We start from the raw sequence: 13,403 nt of genomic DNA, 5'->3' as shown, positions 1-13,403 counted from the left end.
GGGGCAGGCGACCAATCCGCTCCCAGGAGACGGGTTGGTGACTAAAACCTTTCAAGGAGGCTGCGGGCCTCCATTTTTACAGGTTTTGCAATTTCAACCCCTGGGGGCCAGGATTCCCAGGCCTTCTCCTTCACGCCTCGTGAGAGGAGGAGAGGAGGCGAGAAGGCCCGAAACTGCACATAAGTGCCTTTCTGGTGCAGCTTATAGAGCAGGAGTGCTTCCCCAGGCCCAACAAGCCTACCTGCAATGACACCCCAATGATTGGGGACCACCTCCCCCCGATTTCCGACCTACCCCCCATCGATTCCAGATCCCCCAGATCTCCGACCCCCCCCCCCCCACCACCGACGATTACGGACCCCCGATCTTTGACCCCCCCTCAATTGATCATGGGCCCCTTCCCCAGACCCCCCCCCCAATGATCATGGACACTGCCCCCCCCCCCCGATCTCCGACCCCCCCAATCGATCATGGGCCCCCGCGATGACCCCCAATCCTGACACCCCCCCCCATGACTGACTCCTCCCCCAGCCCCCATGCCCACTGGTGCCCAATGCCCATCAGTGCCCCATGCCCATCGGTGCCCCATGTCCACTCGTGTCCCTGTGCCCACACCCATGCCCCCCCCAATCTATACAATCAAAGACTTACCTGAACAAAGACTACCCTGGCTGCTCTCCTGTCCGACTGAGGCCAGCCTATCAATCAGTTGGATGGCAAACCGACAAAAAAAAAAGTCCTTACGTCAAAATCGTAAGGACACCCTTACCTCCGGGTTTCCTGTCCGCAATTTGACCCCCACGCCCCCTTCCTGGCTCGGGGTCAAATCATGCCCAAAGGGTGTCTGAAAAGCAAAGCATTCCATTCCCCATCACTGATAACCCTCACCTGAACAAGCGCAAAAATTTCCATGCAAAGAAAAAAAAGCCATTTGCTCAGCTAGATGGCACTGAAGAATTCGTCCTCGTCCTCCTCCACCTCTTTGCAGCCTTTGACATGTTGACCACATCATCCTCCTCTGTTGTCCAGCTCAGTGGAATTGCCTTCGCTTGGTTCCACTCTGACCTACCTGATCATAGCCACAGCATCTCCAGCAATGGCTTCTCTTCCCACCCTGCACAGTTACCTTTGGAATCCTTCAAGGACCTCTCCTTATCTTTTGCTTTCATTCCACCCATCCATTGGCATTTTTTTTTAACCCTTTCAGCACTACCAGTGAGAAAACGTGTTCTGGTGACACTCCAGATCCCAGCAGCTGCCACTGAGTTTACGGGCCAGAAATCGCACCGAGTGGCAAGGCAATGGTCACCGCCGCTCCTGCAAACTAAATTAACAAAATTACTTACTGCGGGCTCCGTGGCGTTGAATTGCTTGAATTTGAACTTTTAAAAAATTGTGCGCTGAGCAGCGTGCGTTGCCGTGGCTGGAGAAGTGTGTGAGAGGAGAAGACACGCCCACAAGATCTGCCAGGAAGAGAAGTCACAACCACAGATTCAGGATGCATTGCTCAAGCAGGCAAGCAGACTTCATTCATTTAAAGTTAGTATTCTGTATGTAGCTGTAAAAAAAAATTAATTTTTTAAAATTAAAAGCCAAAGAAATAATTGAAATAAATGAAAGAGGCAGAAGGGAAAAGTAAAAAAAAATTTTAAAATTTTAAAATTTAAAAACATGTTATTTTTAACGATCAAAAACTATTAAAATAAAGGAGTAACATGAGATTCCGCATTTTTAAAAGGTAATTTTTAGTTGTTTTTCAGTAATTAAGACTTACCGCACGTTTAAATTTTAGCTTAGACCTGTATTTTTAAGCATCTCTTTAGTGGCGTAATTAGTTACTTTCCAGCTGTTCAGATAAACAAGTTTACACTTTTTCAAACTTTTCTCTGATTGCAGCGTGTGATGTCCCTTTAATTTGAAGCAGTCATATTGCTGGCGAACCACTAGAAGTTCTGAATTTCCGCGCTTTACTGCGCATGTGCAAACACTGGAGCTTGCTCCTTCAATTTGCCACTAACAACGGAGAGCGCTATTGAGCTCTCCGTTATTTCGCGAGCGATTTCTGGCCCATTGTTACCTGAACCATAGTCAAGGATTTAGGTCAAGAGCCAAAAATTTAAGCAGGTAAACCTTTGAAACAAACTCGACTGTGGGTAGGGGCCCTCCTAGAAATGAGCCTATCTGGTGGTTGTGGGAGGGATGGGGGAGGCAGTGCACGAAACAAGCAAGCCTTGATGGGTCTGACGGACTTTTCTTGCCTTCCTTTTCATATGTTCATAAACATGCGCTCTGTGCCAGTTTTAAGCTGGAATAATGGTTTCTCTGTTAGTTGGTACATGGTTGTTAGTAGATCAATTAAATTAAATCACTGACAGCTGCAGTGTGCATCCTGCTTACAGCTAGTTAATAACCAAACTGATTGAGTCAGCAGGTTCTCTGTCACTAAGCATGTGGTTGTTATGGTAATGCCTATTAATGGATGGCTAAGATGATTTCAGTGGCAGTGAAATTTTTGTGCTGGTTAAGGTGAGGGTTATTAGTGACAGGAAATGGAATCTCAAGATTGATTTGTGACAGGAGCTGGCTGGGTTGTTGGGAATAGAGAGGCACTTTGAAGAGAGAACCTTGTTGAAAACCTCTTTACCCAGAGAGTGGTGAGAATGTGGAACTGGCTACTACATGGAGTATTTGAGGTGAATAGCATAGGTGCATTTAAGGGGCAGCTAGATAAGTACATGAGGGAGAAAGGGATAGAAGGATATTTTGATTGGGGTGGATGAAGTAGAGTGGGAGGAGGTTCGAGTGGAGCATAAACACCAGCATAGACCAGTTGGACTGAATGTGCTGTAACTTCTATATAATTCTATGTAAAACCTATGCCTGCTCAGTATTGACTGATCACATGGTATTTATGGATAAGGAAACCCATTCAGCCCCTCTTAATTCACCTATCCATCCGGGAAGATCCTAAAATCTCTCCTTGTCGCATCTAATTGTTTCTTAAATGGTCCTGGGATTTTGCCTTCAGTATTCCATCTCAAAGTCCATTCCAACTGTTTGTGTAAAGAAGAATTTCCTGATTTTAGCCACAAAATGACCTTTTACCAGTTTCAACCTGTGTCCCCCCATTTAATTTAATGTAATACTCACAATTTATCTTCTCTATTCCTTTAAGTTTCTTATATAACTGCTATAAGATCATTTCTGAGATGCCTCTTTGCCAGAAATATTTCAGTGACTTTCCAATGACTCATTTTGAGGCTGAGCCAATCGTTTACCAGTCAGCCTTGCCTCCTTCAACAAGATCACAAGATGGTTACAGAAGAGACAGGCCATTCAGCCCATCTTAATTCATCCATCCAGAAACAAGATTGTAAACGATACGGTAAAGTTAAATCTGGAAAATTACTTCGGCCATTTTTATCTGCATACCCCTTTTTCAGATCGTTCTGCAATTTCGGAGCTGCCTCTTCCAATTCCATTCCCCCTTCTAGTTTGGCATCATCTGCAAATTTGACCACTTTGCATTGAATTCCTGAATCCAAGCCTTCAAACTAAATTAGAAGCAGTAATGATCCCAACACCGAACCCCTGGGTATTCCATTCAGTACTCCCCACCGCCCTCCACTCCGACAGTATCTTTTCTAACGAGCACTCGTTGCTTCTTACCCTTCAGCTAGCGTCTTATCCATTCCCAGGCATTACCCTGAATTCCCACTGCTTTAAGTTTAACCAATAACCTTTCATGTGGAACTTTGTCAAAAGGCTTTTGAAATTCAAGGTACACCACATCATGGGATACTGAGGATTCTTCAAAATCAAGGAGGTTGGTCAGAAAGGATCTGCCTCTTCTAAATCTACTTTGATGCTGTTGACTGACCGTCTGCGACATGAACGCTCCTTCCATGGCCGTAACCATCTTTTTTATACCAGCCGATAGGGGGATTAGTTCTATAGGGTGGGATGGTTTTATGGGCTCCCACAACCCATACGATGAGGAACGGACCACCCGCATCCACAGGATATGAGTATCCTGCTGGATAGCAGGAACCCTGGTCTCCACTCGCCGGGACCGTCTGGATCTCCGCTCGCCGGGGCCGTCTGGATCTCCGCTCGCCGGGGCCGTCTGGATCTCCGCTCGCCGGGGCCGTCTGGATCTCCGCTCGCCGGGGCCGTCTGGATCTCCGCTCGCCAGGGCCGTCTGGAACTCCGGCCTCGGCTCGCCGGGGCCGTCTGGATCTCCGCTCGCCGGGGCCGTCTGGAGCTCCGCTCGCCGGGGCCGTCTGGAGCTCCGGCCTCGGCTTGCCGGGACTGTCCGGAGCGGGGGTTCGAATCCTGCACCCAAACACCAAGTGTCACTACGTGCTGAGTTTCTACCTGTCCATCACACTGAGAAGGCTGGGTCTGGCCACATCGGCCGAGCAGGCACAGGTCATCCATCCAGCCTCGCTCCCCAACCTGTCCCAGGTGGAGAAGTTCCTGAGGAGGCACCCATTCGACCACAAGGCCATCAGACAGTGGTCGACACGAAATGTTTTAAGAGTCCTGCAAGGAACGGAGAGGGTGGACTCGATCAGTTTCTTCCTCGACCAGGCGGTCAATGCCATTTGGCAGAACGTCTCATCGCCGGAACTGACCAACGGGCACCAGGATGTAGCCTGGATGGTGGTGAGAAAGGCCCTCCCAGTGCGGTCCTTCGAACACGCACGGAACCTCAGCGCCACCGCGAGCTGCCCTCAAGGTTACGGCAGGGAGGAGGCTGTCGTCCCGCTCCTGATGGGCTGCCCCTTTGCGCAGAGGATGTGGAGAGAGATGCGTTGGTATCTGTCCCGGTTCACCCCAAACCGTTTGGTAACACGGGACGCTGTGCTCTACGGGCTGTTCCCCGGGACGCACACCGAGACAGGTATCACCTGCGGTTGGAAGACCAGCAACTCGGTGAAGGAGGCCCTTCGATCCGCCCGAAAGCTGCTGGTCTTCCAGCTGAAGGATCTGTCCATGACTGAGTGTTGCCGACTGGCACATTTGAAGGTCCAGGAGTACGTGCTGCGGGACGCACTGACGCGAGGTGCGACCTACGCACAGGCTCTATGGGGAAAGGCCACCGTATAAAGCCACCCCACCCTTTATTGCACAGAATGTATTAGAAAATATGTAATGTGTTTTTTAAAATTGTAATAGTGAGATCATAGTGTATACGATCTGTACTGTATCGGTTTGAATGCTGTGCTGCATTTTGTGCCCTTTACTTGAACTGTGGGTAAACCGTGTGTATCTTTAAGTTTTATGGATTAAAGTATATTTTGAAATTTTAAAAAATCTTCTAACTCAGAGACGGGAATGCTACCCCTAAGCCAAGGGCTCACTCAGTTTACCCGGTTATTATTGTACGGATAATCCTCAAGCTTACTTCTGATATGATGTGGAGATGCCGGTGATGGACTGGGGTGGAAAAATGTACGGAGTCGTACAACACCAGGTTATAGTCCAACAGCTTTATTTGAAATCACAAGCTTTCGGAGCTTTGCTCCTTCGTCACCTGACGAAGGAGCAAAGCTCCAAAAGCTTGTGATTTCAAATAAAGCTGTTGGACTATAACCTGGTGTTGTACGACTCCGTACATTACTTCTGATAGTTATCTCCATCATTTTACATGGGATGGAAGTAAGACGAATGGGGCTGGAGTTGCCTGTGTCTGTTTTGTCGTCCTTTTTGAATATGAACACAGCATTAGCCTGTTTCCAATCTACTGATACCTTCCTAATGAGCAGTGACTCACTCACATTAATTATGACTACCCAGAGTAGTTCATTTTATGTCTCGGGTGTGCCTGACATGTAGGGTTTCACCACCTGCTTTTATGTCCACTCTGCATTTTCTGAACACTCTATATCTCAGAGCATTATATTCATTTCCTTCCTCTGGATTTAGCCATGTTTCTACTATTATTCCCACTATTTCATCATTGCCTTCAGCCTCTAGTTCCAGCACCTTATTTATGATGCTTTTAGCACTAATGCATATCCATCTTATTGTAAATCCATCTACTTGCAAGTTCCCCAGAGTCCGCCTGTTGCTGGTCTCTGGTTCCTGGATATTTCCCTGGGTATCTGTCTCCATACCCATGTGTTGATTGCATTCTACACTACGATCTAGCTCGTCTGGGATAACGTTTCCTCCCTGCCCTTTCCTTACCTAGCTAGTTTAAATGATTCTCTATTGCTTCCACAACGTTCCTCACAAGAAAGATTGTGGGATTCCTGCTAGGTATTTAGTTTTGTATAAACGTTGCATGAAAGACAATTCTGTAACAACAACTTGCATTTATATAGCGCCTTTAGCGTAGTAAAACGTCCCAAGGCGCTTCACAGGAGCGATTATCAAACAAAATTTGACACCGAGCCACATAAGGAGATATGAAGACAGGCGACCAAAAGCTTGGCCAAAGAGGTAGGTTTTAAGGAGCGCCTATAGGAGGAGAGAGAGGCAGAGAGGTTTAGGGAGGGAATTCCAGAGTTTAGGGCCTAGGCAGCTGAAGGCACGGCCGCCAATGGTGGAGCGATTAAAATCAGGGATGCTCAAGAGGCCAGAATTGGAGGCACGCAGAGATCTCGGAGAGCTGCAGGGCTGGATGAGTTTGCAGAGGTAGAGAGGGGCGAGGGCCATGGAGGGATTTGAAAACAAGGATGAGGGCATTGCCAACACTCTTAATCACTTGTGTGTCCCATGACTTTTTGTGATGCATGAGAAACATGCACAAAATTGAATTTAAAAAGAAAAACTTCCAAAAATCAAGGCACTTACGAGTGATCAAGAATTTTGGCAATCCTTTAATTTTGTAAAGCATTATAATCTTACCCAAGTGGATACTATTGGTTAGATGCAACTATTACAATTCATGTGCTGTTTCATACTGTCTTTTATAGTACTTTGTTCCTTTACATTGCTCTCCGATTCCTTATGCATGCAAGCAGCTTGCAAGGCTGTCAACAGTAGGGAAATATTACAAGTGAGATTTATGATCAGCAAAACTGACACCAGATTGCGAGCCCATTCAAATATGTGGAGCTGTGTTTATTTTTCTGAATGTCATACATCAAAATGCCATATATTTTAAAACCAAAATGAGCGACTGTCATTCTCAGTGAGTGTGATTTGAAAGGCCTGTACTTACCCTTTGAGAAGCTAACAGAAAATCACTTTCATCTTCCATTGTTCAGCCAAACTCACAAACCCAGCGGATTCTAAAGGCCTCCCTGTGATGTCACAGGTCAAAGGCTATGTACATCATATGAATCATGTACAAATCCTTAATTATACATTTTTTTGTATCTTCAATCACTATTCTCAATAACGTAATAAAGGTGATAAATGGGTTTCATTTCAATGATATTTTTGGATTTCTGTTTAATCAGGAAGCAAATGTTAGAAAGTTGAAGGAAGCTTTAAGGTAAATGACTTATCTTGTCAACTCTCACTTGCTTGGAATCAAACTCACTCATTTTTTGGTTTGAAAATCGTCGGCAACCTTGACATTTTCTCACGCTGAAAAATGACCCCAGCTTTCCGACTGGATCCGCAATCTCTCGCACTCTTTTTGATCACAACTCGCACTCCTGACATTTCCCCATTAATGGCAGCTCTGCCTCCAGGCAAGAAGCCTTTGATTCCTGCAGACATTGGGGGTGTATATTCTGGTCGGCAAAGCTTAAACCTGAATGCTTAGTGTGCTGGAGGTGCGGCCCCCATTTTAACCCTGTTCGCACGACGGAAACGATGGGGGTAATTTTAACCCCCTAGGACGGGTGGGTAGATAGAAATTGTAAAAGTGTAAAACTCAACCCGCCCACCTCCGGTTTTAATGGAGGTGGGTCGGGGGGTGGGCGACTAACCCGCTCCCAGGGGGCGGGTCGGACAGTAAAATCTTTTAAGGAGGCCGCGTGCCTCCATTTTAATAGCCTTTTTATTCTTAACTCCTAGGGGTCGCGATTCCCGGGCCTTCTGATTCTCGCCAGGTAAGATGAGGCGAGACGGCTCGGATCAAAAGGTAAGTGCCTTTATTGCACTGCTTGTGGGCCAGGAGGAGCAGGAGTGGTTCCCTCAGGCCCAACAAGCCTACCTGCTGCGATCCCACACACCCGATCGGCTGATCACCCCACCCCATGTCCAACGCCCCCCCCCACTCCGATGTCTCCGACCCCCCCACAATATTCCACCCCACGATGTCCGACCCCCCCTCTCCGATGTGTGACTTACCTGGCATCCGCACCCCGGCTGCTTTCCTGTCAACCAGGCTGCCCGTTGGGCGGGAAACCTGCTGATAAAGTTTAAAAGATGTCCCAAAGTCAAAATGGTCAGGACATCCGGGAAACCCATATTCCAGATTTCCAGTCTGGAAATGCTCCCCCCACCCCCCCCGACCCCCCTGCTCTCTCCACCACTTTGGGTAAAGACCCAGGCCGATGTGCACGTAGGGTTTAAAATGGCCGTCGGGCGCTAGCCGCTGTGTTCCCGCAGCATACGCACCTCCACCGGTTGAATTCCCAGGCATTCAGGAGCCGTTTCTTCGGGTCCTTGGCGGCATCCTGCAGCCGCGCGATTTCCGTTCCTGATCACCGGCCTCCACTTCGGTTTCGGGCGGGAGTCAGCGTGGAGAAATTAAAATGAGGGCCGGCCATTAAAATGGTCCAGGCTTCATGCTGCGGGGGGGATGGGGGGACAGATTGTCACCTACATCGGCCCCAAAGGCCGTCCTTACGTCCCAGGGTAAGATCGGGCCTTATGTTCCTCTGTGCTCTACGTTTAGGCACATAAAAGGCTTGTATCAAAACTGAATTTCTGAGGAGCAGGACTAGGCCTTTAGACCCAAAAAACGTTTCCTTCTTTCTTAGGCCAACTCCCGCCTACCTGTCCCCTCTCATGTATCCCTTAATCCTTTCTCTCCCAAGAAACGCATCTGATTGCCTCTTGAACCCATTTAAAAATCTTCACTTCATTGCCTTTCCTGATCACTTATTCCACAATGCTATAATCTTTTGAATGAAGAGAGCTCCAGCTGACAAATCAAGTGGCTGTCTGATAATTCCAAGGTGGTCTCGAGCAACTCGAGTGCGGGACTCTGATAATATCGGACGTTACCAGCGCCGTTACTTTACTTGCTGAAAATGGAACTCTTCCGAAGTTTCTTTTTGTGTTTGGTTATGCTGCTTGGTTAGCAAGCGCTAGAGAATCAGCAGCAATAAACAGCCTTTAAAGTGGTTCGGATTCCCATTAGAATCAATAGGAAATAGAAGACTCTGAAGTTCAGCATGATGATACCACCAGCCTGAACCTTGCTCATAATTAGTCCAGGCAGCATCAGTAGCTTTCTGCTGTAATTATCAGGACAGATTTGCTGTACATAATTGGAAAAGTGGCATGTAACTACCAGAAGTGTGTGATATTTGGTAGAGATCTAATAAAAATCTCAATGCTGAGAGATGTGTATTCCTGCTTGAAAATTAAGTTGTCAAATAGATCTAAAGCAACCCTGAGAATGTTGCTAATGCTTTGAATATTGAATGTTATTTTCACACTGTTAAAGTGCAATAGGTTTCTGAATGTTACTCATCACATTTCTGCCACAGTGAACCACCATTTATCCAAAGGAGAAGAAAAGCATTTCTTATCCTTGTCACCGATTCCATCCCCCCATTTTCTCAGGTTGAACCAGACTGTTCGCAACCTTTGTGTCCTATTTGATCCCAAGCTGAGCTTTTGACCCCATATCTTCTCCATCGCATGGACTGCCTACTTCCACCTCCGTAACATCTCCCGTTTCTGCCCCTATCTCAGTCCATCTACTGCTGAAACCCTCATCCATGTATTTGTCACCTCCGGATGCAACTATTCCAATTCTCTCCTGGTTGGCCTCCCATCTTCCACCCTCTGTAAAGCTCATCACAATCTCTGCTGCCGGTATCCTATCGCGCACCAAGTTGCACTCACCCATCACTGCCATCCTCGCTGATCTACATTGGCTTCCAGTCCATCAATGCCTCTAATTTAAGTATCTCATCCTTGTATTTAAATCCCTTCATGGCCTCACTCTTCACTATCTCTAACCTAGGAACATAGGAACATAGGAACAGGAGTAGCCCCTCGTGCCTGCTCCGCCATTTGATAAGATCATGGCTGATCTATGATCTAACTCCATGTACCCGCCTTTGGCCCATATCCCTTAATACCTTTGGTTGCCAAAAAAGCTATCTATCTCAGATTTAAATTTAGCAATTGAGCTGGTATCAATTGCCGTTTGCGGAAGAGAGTTCCAAACTTCTACCACCCTTTGTGTGTAGAAATGTTTTCTAATGTTTTCCAATCTCGCTCCTGAAAGGTCTGGCTCTAATTTTTAGACTGTGCGCCCTACTCCTAAAATCCCCAACCAGCGGAAATAGTTTCTCTCTATCCACCCTATCTGTTCCCCTTAATATCCCCTTAATAACCTGCTACAGCCCTATAACCCCCAAGCTCTCCGTTCCTCCGACTCTAGTCTCGTGCGTCCCACTTCCCTTCTTTCCACCATTGGAAGGCTGCGCCTTCAGCCACTTAGGCCCCATGCTCTGGAATTTCCTCCCAACGCCTCTGCCTCCCAACCTCTCTTTTAAGAGCATCCTTAAAACCCACCTCTTTGACCAAGCTTTTGGTCAGTCCTCCTAATAGTTCCTTCTTTGAATCAGCATCTTTCATTGTCTGATTATGTCTCTGGAGTATTTTTCTATGTTAAAGGTGCTTTATAAATGTAAGCTGTTGTTATTGTTGTTCGGGGGAGGTAGAGGATGAACTTAAGGAGAGATTTTTCTATGAAAACCACATCTTCTTCCTCTGGATTTTCTTCTCTAATTATACTTACTGCTTTAATTGAATTATTTAATAACAGGTGTGTTTTAATCATCATAAAACAAAAGGTTAGGATGAAATTGCCACATCAAAACAATGGTTGCTTACCAAAGGTGCCAGCTCAAGCTTAACTCCACTATCTAGCCCTCAAATTCCATCCCATTCCTGCATGGCTCACTCAGGCTGTACAACTTTGGTGTCCTATTTGACCCTGATCCGAGCTTCACACCTCATATCCAAGTCCTTCCATTTCCACCTGCACAACACCTTCTACATTATCTCACTCTCCTCCCCCAACTGTTTGAACCCTCATTTACATCTTGTTACCTCAAGGCTCAAGTTCCCCGGTGCTCTTGTCACTTGCCTCTTCAGTTCCACCCTACATAAACTCATCTAAAACTCTGCCGCCTGCATCCTACCCCACACAAAATCCTGCTTCCCTCTCTCATCGCTGCCCTTGCCAAACTCCATTGATTCCCCGTCCCCAAAACTCTGAATACAAAACCCGCATTATCATTTTCAAATCCTTCTACCACCTTGCCCCGCCCATCTTGTAACCTCCTCCAGTTCTATGTGCCAGCACGTACCCTCTGCTAATCGAGCTTCTCTCCCTGGCAGAACCTTCAGCTATCTTGGAGCCACACTTTGCGTCTCTCACCCTAAACCCCTCTGCCTTGCTACCTCTTTCCCCACTTTCAAGAGCCTTCTCAAGACTTACCTCTGTGAGCGGGCCTTCAGTCACCTTCTCTAACTCTTCTCCTGTTGTTGAACATCTTATTTTATTTTGCCTCTGTGAAGCGCCTTGGGAGATTTTACTGCATTAAAGGTGCTATAGACATTTAGTTATTCTTGTTAACATCTCTGGGAGGGGAATGTTTTGGTTGTGCAGCTGTATGCTAGGGCTATGGTTATTGAGCCCTTTACATTGAAAAGTTTGTTTTGACTTTGCTGATCCTGTTGTTTTCTCTCAGGCATACGTTGATGTCACGCCAAGAGTCATGAAATTACAAAATATTGAGACACTAACAATTGTGATCTGCGCAGAGCTGTAACGTAATTAAGGAACTGAGACGAGGTCATAAAGCTTAGACAACACTGTAAATGTACAATACACTAGAGGCTTGCTTGATTGGTCACAGATATGTGACTTAGCACTATCGAGAAGATTCTGCTACCCTCACTCCCAATGACCCAGGCTTTGTGCCAGGAGCAGAACCTTGCAAAACCAGCCCTCAGGTGTTCTCTCAGCAGGTCACAGGTTTTGAATACAATGGGAATTATGGCCACTCTCTTGCCTACTTTTTATAACGGCACAACCAATTTAGGCTATAATCAAAGAATATTTACAAAATATTCTTTGATTATAGATTTTCGTAATTATAATCAATATTCCTTGATTATAATTATGAAATAAAAAGGAAAACTGGGAACGTTGGAAACATGAAATAAAACAAAAAGTGCTGGAAAGAAATGGCCGATCAGTCAGAACTCAATTCTGATGAAGGGTCCCTTGAAATGTTAATCTATATTTCTGCCAGATGCTGACTGACCTGATGTGCACCCCCAAAATGTATTTATTTTAAAATTTACAAAGCTGATCCCCGTACCAATCTCTCTCTTTAAATGAAGCATTTTAACCTTATCAGGAAGCTAAATTTCGGGAATAGCTAGGAACTGCAGGATCTGAAAGCTCATTGAAAGGTCGGCCATATTGACACAATGGATCTGCTGTAGATGCTGCAGCTTTAACTTTTCTTATGCATTATTCATTAGAACCTTAAAGATGGCACTCACGATCGATGATATAATGACATTATTATGTCACTGATCATGACTTTGCAGATCTGCAAATCTGTTTTCAAACTTGGAGGATAGTCTTCCTGGCAATTTTGTCCCCTTGAAGTAAACGTCCTCCCAAGGATGTGCTATGTCAAACACTTCTGTTCGGTTTCCCATCATTTTTTGTTTGGCCTTGTTCTATTATCAACAAATCCCACATTTGTTTGGGAATTGCGTCTCCAGGGAATGATGGATCGTCTGAATCTGTTGTACCGCACCGTGCAGCTTAACCCCAAGGACTATCTGTAAACTAACTTCAAATCTCTTTTGTTCCTGTCTCCTGTCTCCTTTCCCAGGGGCTAATCTAAAATCTGACATTCCTGTAAAGGCACTGAGAAGAGGTCCATTTTGCCCGTTGTTCTGGCCACTGAAACTGCTTCTGGACTTTTTAAATGGAAACCGTAAAAAATCCCTGGACATGAGGGAAGATTTAGTCTGGTTACTATACAAATACAAAAGCAAGGAAGTTATGCTAACCCTTTATTAAACACTGATTAGGCCTCAGCTGGAGTATTGTGTTCAATTCTGGGCACCATACTTTAGGAAGGATGTCAAGACCTTGGAAAGGGTGTAGAAGAGGGTACTGGAACGGTACCAGGGATGAGGAACTTCAGTTATGTGGAGAGACTGGAGAAGCTGGAGTTGTTCTCCTTAGAACAGAGAAGGTAAAGGGGAGAATTGATAGA

The sequence above is a fragment of the Heptranchias perlo genome, chromosome 26 (genome assembly GCF_035084215.1).
Source record: "Heptranchias perlo isolate sHepPer1 chromosome 26, sHepPer1.hap1, whole genome shotgun sequence".
Taxonomy (NCBI): Eukaryota; Metazoa; Chordata; class Chondrichthyes; order Hexanchiformes; family Hexanchidae; genus Heptranchias; species Heptranchias perlo.
This window is presented reverse-complemented; position numbering follows the sequence as displayed.